The 18,616-nt window shown below is 35.7% G+C and overlaps 1 pseudogene; it reads right to left on the bottom strand.

Moving 5' to 3' along the window:
* Window positions 1-3,315: 3,315 nt before the first annotated feature.
* On the bottom strand, window positions 3,316-4,038 carry LOC149174814 (PRA1 family protein B3 pseudogene; annotated as a pseudogene).
* Between the last annotated feature and the right edge of the window lie 14,578 nt (window positions 4,039-18,616).

Genomic DNA, 18,616 nt, shown 5'->3' with positions numbered 1-18,616 from the left:
ATCATAACTAGATTTGGTCTACCATCTGCCATGATGTTTGATAACACGTCTTATTTTTCAGGCAATGCCATGACATAATTTTTTCTCAAAAGAGGTTTTAATTGAATAATTGAGGCTTTTGGGATCCAAAACAATTTTATGAAAAAATATCAGAGATAATCACATCAAAATTCATTTGTCGACACTTTTTGAACCAGCAAATGTGGTTCATCGATACCACACTTGCTGGTTCGAAACGCGTCGACAAATGAATTTTTTTGTGATTATCTCCGAAATTTGTTCATAAAAAAGAGATTTTAATCTTAATTACTCTGCTAACTATTATCCCCATGGAAATGGGTTAGATGAATCTACAAACAAAAATCTCATAAGGATTATTAAACGAACTGTTGACCAAAGTCAAAAGAACTGGCATAAGTCTTTGATATTTTATCTGTGGGTAGATCGAATAACTCAAAAAGCCACCATTGGAACTTATCCTTTCAATTTGGTCTATGGGAAAGAATCTATCTTACCTACAAATGTAGATATTCCCTCTTTAGCCTTAGTTTATTTCATTGAAGAAACTCCCTCCTCTTCTATGCAAGTTAGACAGTTACAAATCCTTAAGCTTGAAGAGGAAAGGGAAAAGGGCAGAATCACACATGCACATCATCAACAGTTACTCAAGACTTCCTTTGATTCAAATTCTATAAGTTCAAAATCTTTTCAAATCAGAGACCTAATATTGTAATGGGATAAAGCCCACGAAGAAAAATGTAAGCATACCAATTTCCAACAAATTTGGCTTGGCCCATTTCAAATTGTGGAACAAATAGGCCCATCAACCTTTTTATTGCAGGATTTATCAGGTAAGAGAGAATCTCTACCTATTAATGGGTAGATCCTAAAGACATATTTTCCATAGAAGATGATTTCTTCTATTCATTGTGTATTATTACCTTTATTTTATTTTTATAGAAAGAATAATACAAGTTGAAAAACATTTACTTTTGGCTTTACAAATGATAGTCTCTTTTTAATTTTGACTTTTCGCTTGTATAAGTACAGACTATTATGAAAGTGATCTTCACATATGAAACATAACTACAACAAAGCCATGTGATTAACATCCCTTTTTGCTTCCTTTTTTGCATCTATAACCCATTTTTGGTGCTATTTGTGTCCATTTATCAAATATGGTGGAAAACTTGATGCAAAGTTTGCACTAAATTTTGCACCAAGTCTTACACCAAGTTTAGCACCAAGTATTGTAATAGTTTTCGCACCAACTTTTACACCATTTTTTATGCTAGGTTTTGTGCCAAGTTGTGTGCCATCCTTTGCACCATGTTTTGCATCAAGTTTGGAACCTAATTTTGTTTCACCAACTTTTGCATCCTCTATTGCATCCACTTTTTGTGCCTACACTTGCATCAACTTTCACATCATCTCTTGCATCCTCTTTTGCATAATTTTTTAAATCATTTTTTCCATCCATTTTTCCAGCATTGTTTGCATCTCCTTTATGCCAAGTGTTGCATCGAGGTTTGTGTCTAGTTTTGCTTCTAATTTTGCATTTTTTTTTACATCCACTTTTACATCTTGTTTTGCATCCATAGTTACATCCTCTTTTTTTACGCCCCTATACTACTAGTGTAACTCCTTATTGTTATTAGTACAACCCACTTATTATATTGATGTACACATGTAGAAGCCCACTATTGTTATTATTGGTGCCCTTACATTATTATTGTTATGTCGGCTCTGATTATGTTATGACCCCTTAGACTCCTATATATAGAAAGGAGGTCTTTTCATTTGTATCATCCAAGAATTGTTCATTTATGTAATGTAAAGGAGGTTTCCCCCTCGAAGAGACTGAATTCTAAGGCGTTGATCTATCTTTTCTATATTTTCTTGAGCTGGTTTCATAACATTTGGTATCAGAGCTTTGGATTCTAGGGTTTCGCTGCTCCAAACAGGTCATTGTGGCATTTTCGCTATAACTTTTTTACCTGCAAAGTTTCAGAAGTTGCAAAAAAAACCCATTTGAGAAGAAATTGTGCTAAACATCGGGTCCGAATTTCAGAACTTTTGGCCCTATATTTGCGGAGATATGATCTGAGGAAGTTGGTTTTTTTGCAGACTCCTGAATTACATTCCAAACAGGTGACCTGGGGAAAATCTTCATAAATTTCTCTCTGGGGATTGGATTGAAATTGTTAGCGTTCGAATTTGCCTCAGGCTGAAGAAGGCAAAACTCGAGGCAACCACGCTCAGCCTCGTAGCTAGCCCTACGAGGACAGGAGAGGGCTCTCTCCGGGTCTATCTCGGCAGACAAGTTTTCAAAGGGGCTGAGATGACCGATAAAGAATACTGATTTTAGGCTAGTAAAGAGATATGAAATGAGGTTTTAAATAAATGTTTGGGTTTTCTGGGCTGCATGGGCAAAGACAACTTGAACAGAGAAATATAATAAAAAACACAGATTATCTCCTGAGGCAAGATAGGCAAGAAATTTAACAATTAAATTGATATAAATGGAATGGCAAGAATGCTGAGAAGTCGACAAGGGCATAGAAGATGGATCCTTGTCAAACAAAAGAAAACATTAAATATGAACACTTCCTCAAGACAGAGCAAATAAATTGAATTCTGCCTTTCTCACTTAAAAGTATTCAACAGAAATGATTATGATATTAAATGTAAAACATTACAAGCTACACATGAAACATAGGAAAAGACAAATGTTAAATTTCATACCACAGGAATCTCAGAAGCCAGAGCTATGTATTTTCATTAAAATCTCTGTCAAAAAGCTCTACAATGAAACTCAGTTTTTTTTTTCCCACGCACACCTCTCAGATTTTTTTTTTCTCACTCCAACCCTTACAAATCATATACAATACAATAAAAATCCCTCATGTTTTGGAAACAGGTCGATCCAAAATTAGGAGATGTTTCAACTAAAGTTAAAAATAGAACAGAGAACAACCTTCTCCTTGAAATTCTCTAATGACTAACCAAAAAGACTAAAATTGGAGTGCAGACCCCATTTGTATTACTAACTGAAGTCATAAATAGATACGAATCCTATTCTTCTGCTGTGATGAATATCTCCATTTCAAATTAGCCTTTCGATCTCTGATTGCCACGTTACATTTGTGATTTGAATAAAACGGATAGGGAAACACTAGTTACAACAATAATATAGTCTGCTATGCCAGATGTAAGAGCATCTATAACAACGAGAGGGATGCTTGCATGTCTACTTGCTGAAATAAAGTAACATCTGGCACAGCGCTTGGACAATCCATTTCGATCTTCTATTTCTCAGCTTCTGTGCGCTCTGAATGCACCGTGCACAAAAATAATCGCCATACCAAACATGAGGGAAGAAATAAGCATGGACCCAACATCCGTCAAGAACACAATCACGATACTGAGGACTGACAGAATCCCCAGAATTTCTCTCTCGCTGAACCTTCTGCCATACAACACCAGAGACTCTGTGCAGAAAAAGTATAGAAAAGACCAACCGCCCAACAAGACCAGGAGCAAGAAGAGTGAAACAAGATGCGAAAGCAGGCTGAAGGCTACCACGGAACAGAGCATAATCACATAATTAATGCGGAAATAGGTCCAGTTTCTCCGAATTCTGGATGTTGCCTCAACGAGGGACTTAGGTTTGGAGAAGGCGTTGTGATCCATGAGTTCCAGCCATGGCCGACGATGGTACATTGCATTTTTAATCCCTTCTGAGACTTTGGACAGGAAAACTCGGGCCACAGGGCTGGAGAGTAGAGGTTGAGATATGGGAAGGATTGGAGTTGAAGCTGACGTCGAAGGGAATTTTGAAGCTGCCATTCTGCAGTCCCTCTTGCCGCACGTAACGGATCTTTAATCAAATTCTTGGACAAGTTCTTCAACGGTTCTGTTACAAGTTCAACGGTATTTTTCAAATGCAACACCTGATCTCTCAGCAAAACGCTCTAACTTATTAAGGATCTTTTATCCTCTTCCGTCCAATTCGATTGCAAATCCTCTTCAGTGCGAATGTAATGGCATGAGCAAAATTTTTGGTGTTGTGACTGAGTGCATAGCGCGGAAGCCAACGCGTAGCGCACACCTCAGTGCGTAGCGCACGTTTCCAGCTCTGCTCCACAGTTTTGAAAACCACGATTTCGCCCTTAAAACCTGCAATTTCGCCCTTGTAACCTGTAACAAATTCTTGAACAATCCCCCAAACCCTGCTCAAGTTTGATATAACCTTTACTGAGCCTTTTCATCTAAAAGTCTGTCATCCAGTTTATGATGGCCGAGCTATTGTCAACGTGACACAACTTGAATAATTTCACATGTATACACGTCCTACCTAGTTGTTGGGATGACAAAACATTGAGTGTAACAAACTTGCCATAACAGAAGTTTCATCTTTTCAAAATTGGCCAGCACCTGTTGCAAAATCTTTGGAAGTTTTACTAACATATATAATTCACCTCGTGGTCCATCACTGTATTGGAATCTTTAATTTGATGACTTATTAAAATAACATGTGAATCTTGACAGTACTTGAATTCCTTGAGCTGGTTTCATAGACTTGTACTTGATATACCTTCATAGGAAACTGTACCAAGTTCCATCCCTTCTCAATGTAGTGAACATTTTAGTGACACCAAATCATTCTTATCGAAACCTACTCATTGTAGATACTTTGTTACTTTGGTAGCACCAAAGACTTCTTCATTGTATCAAGACCTTGTACCAAAAACTAATTCATAGAGATAGCACCGAGATCTCACGGTTTCATTGCTGCAGACATACCAAGATCCTTTACCATTGTAATTAGACCGATACTTGTGATAATATTTGAGACTATAATGACATCGAACTAGCCCGAAACTTCTAAGATTGTAATAGCTCGAAAATTCAAATGATTAACCCGTCCAGATCGAGTTTGACATTTCTCTTCTGTCCCTGCTTTAAATCATATGATCGGATGCCATTAGAACTCCGTTTTTGGTGAACTTTAGAAGCGGTGGCACAATTTAAGAGGAACCAAAACTGAACTGCCTGCAACTTATTTGATGAAGTTATCACTTGTTTCAACTGTTCGCTTTGTCGTTCTGAAAGAAAATCCAGCAACGAATTTAACAACATTTTTATGCTATGGCGCTGATCTGAAACAGAATCAGGTGTTGATGCGGAATCAGATCCCTTTGTCAAACTCTGGACTCAAGAATTAGAATGACTCTTTTCTGAACCAGAGTAACATCAGTGACTGCGCATAACAAGGAAATAACTTTTGAGAATCTGACTGCAGCGAGCAAGACGGAGTCTAATAGAAATTTCGTAAGAAGGTACAAAAAGAGGACGGACTGTAGTTTCTTGTATGCATTTTTCAGATCCAAAGGTCAAAACAGTGACTCGTGGCATATCGTACAAGTTCGCTCTACTGAACTAGTCTATAATCAACTTACTGTGGGAGATTTCACATAACTCTTCCTTGGAGAATCCAATTTGGGTCAGACTTGTGGCATTGGAAAGCGGACACAAGGTCTACTATAGGTTGCAATTTCAAAACTTAAAGATCTGAAAGTACAGATTTATAGTCGTTTCAAGATCGAGCTCCTAAAATCAAGAAGAAGCAAGATGAGGAAGTTCGATGGCAAGGATCCAGTAAATTGGATACTTCAGATGGAGCAATATTTTGATCTACATGTTGTACCACTGTTACAAAAGGTATGTATTCAACCTTCATATTTAGAACCAGATTAATTTTTATGGTATGAAGGGCTTTGTTCTCGTAAAAAACTTGTGACGTGGTCAGTTTTCACGGAGGAAATGATAGCACATTATGAGGATACAAAGAGCAACACCTTCTTTAGAGTAACACCACAGCAATTGGAAAGAGTAAAAGGGCTTTGTGACACAGTGGAAAGAAAAATTATGGAAACCAGGAAGCATACCCCTCACAACTATAAAGATGGAAGTGTTTTTTCTCCTAGCCTTCCACAACCTACAAGGGTTACACCACAACAATTGGAAGAAAAAAGAGCAAAAGGGATTTGTTACAGTTGTGATAGCAAATACACTAAAGGTCATAAGTGTGCTGAGAAGAAATTATTTTTCATAGAATATGAAGAGGAGGAAGAAAAGGATCAAGAAACATCAAAAGAAGAAGATATACGCCAAGACCCTACCCTAGAGAAAGAAGAAATGAATTAGACCATATCTTGTAAAGCATTGGCAAGAACTACCACTCCTCAAACTCTGAAGATAGAAGGACATATCAAGAAGAAAAAGGTGCAAGAAGTGAAAGCTCAAATCGAGAAAGAAGAAATGAATCCAACCATATCTTTTAATTCATTGGTCGAAATTACCACTCCTCAAACTATCAAGATAGAAGGACATATCAAGAAGAAAAATGTTCAAGAAGTGAAAGATCACATCGAGCATCAAGAAATTAATCTGACCATATCTTGTAAAGGATTAGAAGAAATTACCACTCCTAAAACTCTAGAGATAGAAGGACATATCAAGAAGAAAAAGGTTCAAGCAGTGAAAGATCACATTGAGCATCAACAACAAGTTCTCCAACTTTTAAAGGATAACGCCACTTCGGTGCAAAATCAAATGAAACAACAGGTAGATCAACATCATAGTGAAAAATGTTTTGATGTAGGTGATTGGGTATTTTTACTACTACATCTCAAGCAAGCTATTTATGAAAAGGAAATGTTGGCAATACTACATGCACTTAAAAAATGGCGACCTTACCGAATGGGAAGACTCTTCAAGGAGGAGGATGTGGAAGCATTTTTTTGTGCTATTTCTATTATCCAACCAGATTGGATAAACGAAGCAAGGGATGAATGGAAGAAGGACGAAGAAGTATGCCCACTTATTCAAAAGTTTCAAAAGATCCCAATTCAAACAATATTTCCAGAAATTGAAGAGGAAGGAAAAATCATATTGGAACCTGGAGCAGTCACAAAAAAAAGAACCCGAAAGCTATGAAATCGATCAATTTCAGAGTATCTCATCAAGTTGAAGAACTTACCTACTCAAGATTCCACATGGGAGGACAAGAATTTTATACAGAAGCATCAAGAACTACTCAAGCGTTGAGGACAACGATTTTTGAAGGAGAGGGGCATGTTAGGCCCCTATACTACTAGTGTAACCCCTTATTGTTATTAGTACAACCCACTTATTATATTGATGTACCCATGTAGAAGCCCACTATTGTTATTATTGTGCCCTTACATTATTATTGTTATGTCGGATCTGATTATGTTATGACCCCTTAGACTCCTATATATAGAAAGGAGGTCTTTTCATTTGTATCATCCAAGAATTGTTCATTTATGTAATGTAAAGGGGGTTGCCCCCTTGAAGAGGCTGAATTCTAAGGCATTGATCTATCTTTTCTATCTTTTCTTGAGCTGGTTTCATAACACTTTTTCATCTATTATTGGTCCACTATTGCATCCAATTTTCTTGTGCCATAATTTGCACCTATTTTGGCACCTCCCTTTGCACCCATTTTTTCTTCTAAATTTGCAGCCACGATTGCATCCTCATATACATCTAGGTTTTCATGGAAATTTACATCTACTTTTGCATCCCTTTTTGTATTCACTTTTGCGTCAAGATTTGCATTAGGTTTTGTGTCTCATTTTGCATCTACTTTTGCATCAAATTTTGTTGCATCAACTTTTGCATTCTATTTTTCATCCATCGTTGCACCCATGTTTACGTCCACTTTTGCATCCCTTTTTGCATATTATTTTTCTTCTTTTTTTGCATCTATCATTACATCCACTTTTGTTGTGACACAATTTGTGGCATGTTTTGTACTTACTGTTGTACCCACATTTGCTTCCAATTTTGCGTCCATCTTTGCATCCTCTTTTGCATCAAATATTGCATCTATTTTTGGATCCACTTTTGTGTTGGGTTTTTCATTTCATTTTGTATCTTGTTTTGCATCTAATTCGATTACATCCATATTTTGCATCCAGTTTTGTTTCTCCTATTGCACCCATGTTTGCATCCACTTTTACATCCATTATTGCATATTGTCTTGCTTCTAAGTTTGCATCTTTTTTTGTATCTGTTATTGCATCCACTTTCTCATCCACTTTTGTTGCGGCAAAATTTTCACCTATCATTACAACCCACATTTTATTCCACTTTTGCATCCACATTTGCATCCTCTTTTGTGTCCAAGTTTTCATAAAATATTGTTTATGTTTCTTGAATCCCATTCTGCATCTGCTTTTACATCCACTTCTGATACGTCCAATTTTGCATATAATTTTGTGTCCACTAATGCACCCATGTTTACATCCATTTTTGCGTCCAAGTTTTCCTCCTTTTGCATCCAAGTTTGTGTCATTTTTTGCATTCGTTGTTGTATCCACATTAGTTTCACCAAAATTCATGGTAAGTTTTATGCCTACTATTTCACCCATGGTTTCTTCCACTTTTTCATCCATGTTTGCATCCTATTTTGTGTCCAAGTTGCATAAGCTATTGCATCTATTTTTTCATCCACTTTTGTGCCATTTTTTTTGTCTTCTTTTGCATCTACTTATGTTGTGTCCACTCTTCATCCAATTTTACGTCTATTGTTGCCCACATTTTTTTGTTCACTTTTGCATCCCTTTTCCAACACTCATAATATTTTTTGCATTGATGATATTTCTTATGACATTGAAAATTATGAACAATTGATGAAAATGCCAATAATTATGACGATGATGATAATGAACATGATGAAGATGACATGAATTGTTATTATTATGATAATGAACATGTTGATAAAGATGATGGGGGTTACAGTTACAATGATGATGACGATGCTAATGACCTTGGCCAATGTTCTCAATTTTTAAATGTTGTCATGGTCATAATCATAATCATTATCTTTGGTGTCATCTTACAAGTCATCATCATTTGATCATCATTATCATTATTTTCATCTCAATCATCATCAACAACAATAATGGAATCAATGATTATTATGATGTTCATGACGAAGATGACAACAATGATGATAGAAATCACATTAATTACGATGACGGGGATGATGAAAATTATAATGACGATGATATTGGTAGTGATGATGATTATCATCGATCATCTCTCAAAAATAAAGTTGTTATTTATCTTGCATATATCATGTCTGCTAACAACCCTTTTCGATCACCTGTAACATTTTTTAGGTTGATGATATTTCTTATGACACCTATAATTATGAACAATTGACTAAAATGTCCATAATCACGATGATGATGATGACAACATGAATGGTGATTATGATGATAATGCAATTATGACAATAATGATGACGATGATGGTGGTGATGATGACGATAATGAAGATGATGACAATCTCTCTAAACTAGGGAGGTTCTCATAATGAGACAAAAGTACTCTCAAGTTGAAATATTCATATAAGAAGGGATCTGCATTGATAAGCATCAATGATGATTTACATCATCATAGCCAACATTGTAAAAATGGTAAGGCCTTGACTAACAAGTTATATATCTCTATTAGATCAAAGAAAAATGTTAGGAGGAATAAATTTGGACACCACTGCCTCTCTAGGCACTTACCCCACCAGGATGTTCACTGGGTATGTCCTCACATGGTCATTTCCTAATCCATTGTCATAATATTTGACACCAATAAATGTCGATCCTCATGACTATTATTATCTTGGATTAATGTACTTGACTTATGGCGGTTAGTCCTAGTCAAAGTACAAATTCTGAAAGAATGTTGGTCCTAGATGTTTATCCAATCCACCATTCTCCCTACTGGTGTCTTTACTAGGCTTACGATTTTTAGTCCTAGCCATAGTACATGACACATGGATAATATGGTGTCCACCCTCACTACCTATCAACTAGGGAGGAGACATCCACAAGCATAAGATTCTCTCGAGAATACCCATCATTTTCATAGAGAATAACATCATTAATTTGTTTTCATCGCATGGCGCATTTATAAATAAGAATTCATATATTTTTGGCAAAATATAACCCACTTTTGTCATTTGTGATGAAAGAAAATCAAAAAGTGAAAGCCAAAATCATTAAAGATATACTATAATGATTTATCTAATTCTAAACTCTAAGGTTGAATTGAAAATTCATGTAAATGTTATATCTATGAGTTGTGCCAAACTTATGAAAACCTTTTTCCCTAAGTAATATATATATATAAGAAAAAGAAAAAGAAAGAAAAATAAGGCCCAATGAATGGTAACTCATGTATTCACTCCCTCTTTGGAAAACATATGAATATATACACTCCTAGTCACACTTGATCACATGTTTGTGATGGTTAAATCATGAAGTCCTCTTTTCCCCTTACATTTGCACTTCATCATTTAAGCTCCTAATTGAGGATCTAGGGAATGTTTGTTGCCTAAGGTTTTCATGTATACTCTTGGTTTACTTATGTCACACTGCGATCATTTTATGTGACAAAGTGAAGTGATTAAGTTTGTGGTGTTATTAGAATAGTGTATTAAGTTAGTCACCACACACACATGTATTACATCTCATTTATCCACATGTGTGGGTTGGAGACTCATTTCTTGAGAACTTTAATGTAGACTACTTTAGGGTTTTGATGGTATAGATTACAAAATCTCTTGGTAAACATTGTGATTCATCCTGTATTTTCCTTGAGACAATTGATAATATTGAAGTCACTCCCAATAATCTATGGAGATGGGGACCATAAATTACTTGTGCTGGAAATAGAATCGAGAAATAGAGGTTTTGCATTTGCGATATTGGAGTCATAGACATTGGATACATGGTAGTAGTCCTCAATGTAATTTAACTAAAATTGTATTATCATAATGTAAAAAGAGGTCAACATATTGGTAACCTTGATGTCCTTATCATTCCAAATAATAGCCATTCCATCCAAGTATCTATACGCATCGATCACTACTACTTGAAAATTCCTCCTCCATTTGCTAATTATATGTGGTAGAACCTCACTTAATATTTTTGTTTCTTATATAAACATTATTGATGGGTGCTTTGCATACCATTTTTCTTTTATGAATCTTTGTTTTCATTTACTATTGAGGTCCCTCACGTTCTATGAGACTATTTTTATGGAGAATTTACACAGAAAGGAAGTATAATGTGACTAAAAAAACATGTTTCAAGATTTAAGTGCTTGAACAATGCCACTTCATGAATCCTATATTTCCTTAACCTGTACCGAATGGTGAACTTGATGGCCTTAAGGTAAATTGACCAAGGAAAATCTCAAAAAGAGGTGACTTTTGACTTTATCACATACAAGTTAATCATATAAAAAAAATCCAAAATAATTTCATCAAGCAATGAATCATAAAAAAAAAAAAAATCTAAAACAATTTCATCAAGAAATGAATCATTACATTATAAAATACAATCTATAAACCTTTTGGAGCTTTTTGCTAAACCATGCTCAAAACCAACATATTTAATATTTATATTTAACAATAATATGGACAATAGCACATTTCATAAATTAAGTAACATATTATCAAGCCTAGGAAATGTCACTAACAAAAAACTAAAAAAACGTGCAACTAATGGGAGTGACCACTCAAGACCACCATAAGACAATTAATCTATTAAGACCAAGATTAATGGGGGCAAAGATCTACAAAGGACAAAGGAAAACCTATTTTAACTTTATTGTTTGATTAGGTGCAAGTTGAACATCTCAGGATATAATGAAGAGAAGAATTAATTTTATTGCATTAAGAAAACCCAAGCACATTCTATAACTTAGAAATGAAGAGATGTATAATAGCCATCTTAGCGACACAACACATGGAATTAAGTTAGATTTTTATATATAATTTAAAATTCTATCATAAAATCACAAATTTAGCATGAATGGAATATTTAAAATCCATTTTTATAAAAACAAAATATAATTTTTGTTATAAAAAAACAAAACTAAATATATTTTTTTAGAAGATAAAAAATATTAAAACTAAATATATATTAAAAAAAACTAAAACATAATAAAATAATTTATTTTTTAATTTAAAATAATTTTTAGAAATTTTGTAAACACTTCCCTCCATTTTAAGAAGTAAAAATAATAATAGAAATAAGGATGAACCAAAAATCTTCGTTTCTCTAGTAAGTGTTTCCCACCATTCATTCCACTCACTCGAGTGATTTCATAAAATAGAGAAGTGTTATTTCACACTCTTTTGGAAAAGCCTATTGAGCTTCACTTGTGATATATCGAGTCATTGATATATAGTTTTGATTCCTTGGAGATAAATTAGAGCAAAGAAAACATGGGTACTCTTAATTCTAAGTTCAATGCCTCTGATGGTGGACACGAGGCAAGGGAGGGGTTGTTATTGTGGTCATAACTCCAAGTTCACTATCAATGATGGTGGACGAGGCAAGGGAGGGGGTTGTGGTCATGGTCGTGATCGTGGATTTTCTCTTTTACATTATATTTAATGAGTTCAAAGCAATTTGAATGGAATCATTGTCGTCACTAGGTATAATGGATTAAGTGTGATAATGGATAAAATGAAGTAATTATTTGTGAGCATTTGTTCGTGAATGAACATTAGGATCACTTTTATCAAAGAGAAAAGTACATGCATTAAAACAACTCAATACTTCATGTGACATTCTTTTTTTGTTAAAATTTAATCTATTTCTAATCTGAATTACAATTGTAATTTGAAATAAAGCTTGTAGTAACTCTTAATTTTACCAATCGTGCATGGACATCATAATAAACATTCACAATATAATATGGAGAGCAAATGGGTACCTACTTCACATGCATTAAAAAATGCTTCTACTACTTAATGTGAATTACAAGTGTAATATTAGTTGGATCTCCAATATATTTTAAACCATATTTTCATTTTATTTTGTAGTATTATTAAATGTTATAATGTCCTACCTCATTTTATGGTTAGCATTGAAATAAAAATATGCATTGTGTTATTGAATTAGTACTAACATGTAATATTGATTTTTTTCTAGAACGCTACAGTAATGACCACGAAAATGATGATATAGACTATGTTTAGATTACATCATATATCATAGACTATGATGGTGAGGATGGTGACGATGTCGGTGATGATTATGTGAATGATATTATTAGGATGGTCAGGATGATCTTGAATATGGTTTTCGTGGTGCTAGCTAGTCACGTGTTGTTTTTTTATATTTAGTTTGGATGTCTTGATATGGTAATCATACATTTGAATTTTAGTTGATTAGAATAATGGTGATGATACTATAGGTATTGTCTTGTCACCTAATGAATATGTTGAAAATTGTTTACTTTTTTTTTATGAAGAATTATTGTGTATGATGAGATTCCTATTTTTTTATGGATGTTTTGAATTTACCTTAGAATAATGATATCTATGAAACATTTTTATTTGGTAATCATACATTGACTTTTAGTTGATTTGATTAAATATGATGATGATATTATCATTTTTATATTGTTATTTTATGCATATATTGAAAATTATCAACATTATTTTGATGGAGAATTATTATGTATGATGATATTACAATCTTTTGATGGATGTTGTGAATTTACCATAGAATAACGGTGTTCATGAAAGATTTTGATCTGATAATCACACATTTGAATCTTAGTTGATTTGATTAAAGATGATGAAGATATTATTAGTATTATCTTGTTACATTATATATGTGTTGAAAATTATCAATGCTTTTTGATGGAGAATCACTATGTATGATGATATTACTATTTTTTGACGTAATGTCGTGAGTTTACCTTGGAATAATGATATCCATGATAAGTGTTTATTTAGTAGCCATATATCTATATTGAAAATTGTCAATGTTTTTTAAATGGAGAATTGTTATATATGAGGATACTGCTATCTTTTTTATGAATGTTGTAAATTACCCTTAAATTTGTTTACAAATATTAACTTATCAATTTGAATTGTGATATCTTCTTAAACGTGGTATGCATGAAAATAACTCCTCATCATCTTTGAGGAGAATACTATGTTGTTGGTTGAAATACCCCTTTCTCCTATATGGTATAAGACTCTAATACAAGTTATGTACCACGAGGACCACGTTATCCTAGTATATAACAAGTTGTCCCCTTCATATAACTTTTGTTACCAAAATTCTCACTCATTCATGAGGAAAAAAGCTTGAGTTAACTAGAATTTGACACTATTGTTCACTTTCAGAAACTCATATGGTGGAATGTGATCTCTTTATCCTCATATTTAGCTTTTTCCTAAAAAATAAAAGCATACAAAAGTAGGAAAGAACCATAAAGCACGGGGAAGCTTTTTCCTAAGCATGAAAGCATCTAAAAAGTGGAAAAGGCCATTTTTATATGAGTAAACATTATTCACCCAAAAGCTTTTTCCCAAATCGAACTAATGAGGAATTTGGGAAATATTCATATGTTGGGTTGTTTTATATTCTTTCCATGACTAGCCCATGTAGTTAACCAGGGGGTTAGCTCTAAGAAGTTCTCTTGGTGTGGAGAAAAAATGGGCGTTGTAAGGCTGGATAAATGAATAAGCTCTCTTGTGGCCCTCTGTGGAAAGAAAACAACAAGTGGGAGAATGTTGGGATGTGTTATATTCTTTCCACGACTATCCCATGTAGTTAACCGAGGGGTTAGAGGGGGGGAAAAGCCCCCCCCTTCGTTGCGCCAATTGTGTAGAGGGGGGGGGGGGGGGGGGGGTCACAAGGGATTTGAGGGGTGTAGGTAACTCCACTATATGGGGTACAGGGCAACACCCCAAATTTTTTCGTTTTGGACCCTATGTTAGGTTGGGCGGACCTACCTATGGTTTTGTGCATAATTTTCGCACATGGTTTTGGACGCGATGGTTTTCGGTCCATGGTTTTGGACGTGATGGTTTTCGGTCCATGTTATTGGATGCTTGGGAATGTAGAAATATGTATTTTAACATTGAAAGGAACATAATGAAAAATCAAGCTGGTAGTCCCAGTTTTGGGATCCAGGGGAAAATCTCTGTGTATATGTGTTTTATGTGTTATTCTCTCGCATTGTTTATTTTCTGTGTTTTAGAATTCCTATGCAGGTAATTTTTGTATGGGGTTAAAGCCTACATCATATCCTTCACTTTCCTATATATTGTAAGCCTGGCCATTGAGTAAAGGATGTGAATTTTTGTATTGTCACGCTACTGAAATTTATCTTAAGAGGAAGAGTTTTGGAACTAGGAGTTCGAAGAGGTGTTGTTGCAACTGCATCTGATGGTTGTAACTTTCCTCCAACTCCTTTATTAATATAGATCAGTTGTTCTTCCTTCCATATGATGCTATTCATTATTTACTTATTCTATTTAACTATTGAATGTATGGGATTTTGGTTTATATTTATTTATTCAGTAATATTTATATGTTTCTGATAGTTTTGATTATCAAGATATTATGTTGTGAAGGTTGATTTTTCCTCTCTCTTATGTGTAGGACAAAGCTACGAAGATAGATAGGAGTGCTTCCTAGCTACACTAAAAACTCCAACTAGACCTACATGCGAGGACTCACAAGAATTCCTTCTCTTTTTCTTGATCTATACTCTACATCTTGATCTACTAAGAATCCTAAGCCTTAGAACAACCTTTCTCTTAATTGGGTTTTCCTAGGTTTCTACGATAAACTGAGAGGGTTTTACGTTCATCTAACTGTGCATTAAATCCTATAGTAAAATGATATTTAGAAACTGTAATATATTTCACTACGTAATTGAAATTAGTAAAATGAACCCATAAAGGGGGTCATAAATGGGAATAAAAGTAAAACTTTAAACAAGAAGCCAAAAGTGGATTTAGCCATGGATGAATCCCAAGGAAGGGAGCACAATAAGGAATACAAAAGGATAACAAATTGGGCACAAACAAGGATGCAAAAATGGACACCAAAATGAGGATGCAAAGAATGGTGTAAAATTAGGATGCGAAATTGGGTGCAAAAAGGATGTAAAAAAAGAAACAAAACAAGATGCAAAATGGGACTAAAAAAGGGTGAAACCAAAGATGCCAAAAATGATGCATAAATAAATGAAATTCAAACTAAAATCTAGGTGCAAAATTAGACACCAGAAAGGATTGAAAATGGGACATAAAAAATGGTGCAAAAATGGGCATACAAATGGCTCAAATTTGGATGCAAATTGAGATGCAATATTGGATTCAAAATGAGGTGCAATAAATGATTCAAAACTTGGTGCAAAAACAAATGCAAATGTAGTTGAAAAAAATGTCTCAAAATTGAACATAACATTAGACAAAAAATGGGATGCAAAGGTGGATGCAACACATGTTCAACATAGCATGCAAAAGGATTCAAAATTGGGTGCAAGATTTGGTGTTAAAAATGATGCTAAATTGGATGCAACAAATGATGCAAAATTAAATGCAAAATATGGTGCAAAATAGGATGCAAACGTTTTTTTCCAAAGAAAAAAAACAGTAACCTTTTATTTGAAAAATGAAAAGTTACACTAGCAGATGCATTTAAGCATTCCATAAGTTGCCCATATGGGCTCGAGTGCATTTGCACCCCACGCAACGTTAGCAGAACTAACGTGCATAAAAAGAATAAGAAAAGAGAAGAGAAAGAGGAGAGAGAAAAAGGCAGAAAAACTGAATGCCGGCAGTGAGTAAAAACTCACGCTTCAAGTTTTTCTCCCCTTTTTCTTTTCGACCTTACGCCACTCTCCTTGAGTGGGTTCGATCGTAGCTATGACTAACTGTGTTTCTGCATTTGGTGGTGCTGTATCCTTGTCTGAGTCTGAAGTATCTGAGTGATGATGCCGTTTGATCCCTCCCATGCTTTGATCCTTGTCTGCCTGATTTTGATGGAGCTTTGTGATCTTGTTTTCTGTTGCAGTTTCCTTCTGTGTCTCCATTTCTTGGGCTACCCCTACATTCTCTGCGTGGGTGTCATCCTCTTCTGCTTCTGATTCTTCATCATCTGAGTCAGGGGGAGGAAATTGCCATCCTTTCCTCTGCTTCCCTTTCTGCTTCTTTTTGTTGTTTGCTTTTTTTGCTTCTGGGCATGTGCTTTGCAGGTGTCCTGTCTGTCTGCAGAGCCTGCATCTGAAGGCAGTATTTTCATAGTCTAGTGCTTGCAACCAGTTTTGTTGTTTATAGATCAGCCTTATGTTGTCTGGCAGCCCTTTGCTTAGATCTGCTTCTACACAAATGCGTGCAAAAGTGTAAATCCTTTCATCAGTCCTCTCCAGATCTGTTTTGATGTATTTCCCTATGCTGTTCCCAATTCCTTCCAAGACTGGTTCACTCCAAAAGTGGAGGGGAAGGTTGTATAGGCGGACCCAAACCGGTACTTTGGATACCGTCATGTTATTTGGATCGAAATCTGGGAACCATGGGGTCATGAACAGCCCCGATGTTCCCCAGAACCATGGCCCCTCTCTAATGATTTTTCTCTGATTTCCAAAGATGCAAATCTAACTATAAAAAAACCCTTGGAGCATAAATGTATATCACATTCCATGGTCCAAGAGGTGAAGATCCAATGGAATAGATCCATTGGTTTTGGCCAGAAGCTGTTAAAACGGCAGATTAGGGCCTGTGTTTCATAGGACTGTACGAAACCATCAAGCCCTGTAGCGTCAAAATTTAGGGCTGGGGTTTGCCCTAACTGATCTACTATGTATGGCCTAGGAGTATACCTGCCTTGATCTGGAGAGGACCCTGTGTCTTTGTTACCCTGAAGAATGTTCTTGTAGGAGGAGCCTCCTTTGGGAGGCTGCTGAGATGCTGGTTTTTTCCCCTTGTCCCCTCCTGAGGAGTTTTTGTCTCCCCCTGAGCTGCTTGGCTGGCCCTGAGGAGGGGCTCCTCCTCTCAGTCTGAGGTTCAAAAGAATGGTTTCCCCTGGGTTAATTCCATAGCTTCCCATGGTTCTGTTGTCTTGGAGAGACCATCTGCCATTGACTAGGTGTTGGATCTGGCTGGGGTATCCAGTCAATGCACAGATTTTCTGCTTCAGCTGCAACACAGTGTTTTCTGCATGTACCCATACTAAAGAGGATTGCATCTCTGGGGTTTTAATAAAGATCTGAAAGGGAGTTACCTGATGTCTGCAATTTTGCTGAGTTCCTGCTTTGCCTGAGACGGTGACGTTGCTGGTTTCCTTGTGATCTATCTGTCGGCGATCTTCCAGATCTGGTCTTCTAATGCGACATTCTACCCTTTGCTTGTCGCGATCTGCCAGCTCTCTGTTGGATCGATGTATATAGTCACCGATCAACTGCCTAACCTCCTGGAGGTCTTGCATCTTTTTCATATTTGTGATATCCGTCCTGGATCTACAAGAAAAGGGCCATGCAAAAGGGTCCGTAGTCGGATCTGCCCCATGCAACCCTACTACTTTGCATGCATAACCAGGGTTGGCAGATTCGGAATATGCCAGGCCGATTTCTGTCAAAAATCCGCCCCCAAACTGAGTTCTGAACCCAAAAACGAAGACCGACTGCAGATCTCTGGTCTCGGACGGATTTGTTTTCTTCTCCTTCAGATCGGCCCCAGTTTCATTTGGCCCATCATGCAT

This window comes from Pinus tabuliformis, chromosome 4_1, assembly GCF_031772625.1.
Source record: "Pinus tabuliformis cultivar Carrire ecotype Pingquan chromosome 4_1, CPIR1, whole genome shotgun sequence".
Taxonomy (NCBI): domain Eukaryota; kingdom Viridiplantae; phylum Streptophyta; class Pinopsida; order Pinales; family Pinaceae; genus Pinus; species Pinus tabuliformis.
This window is presented reverse-complemented; position numbering and strand designations above follow the sequence as displayed.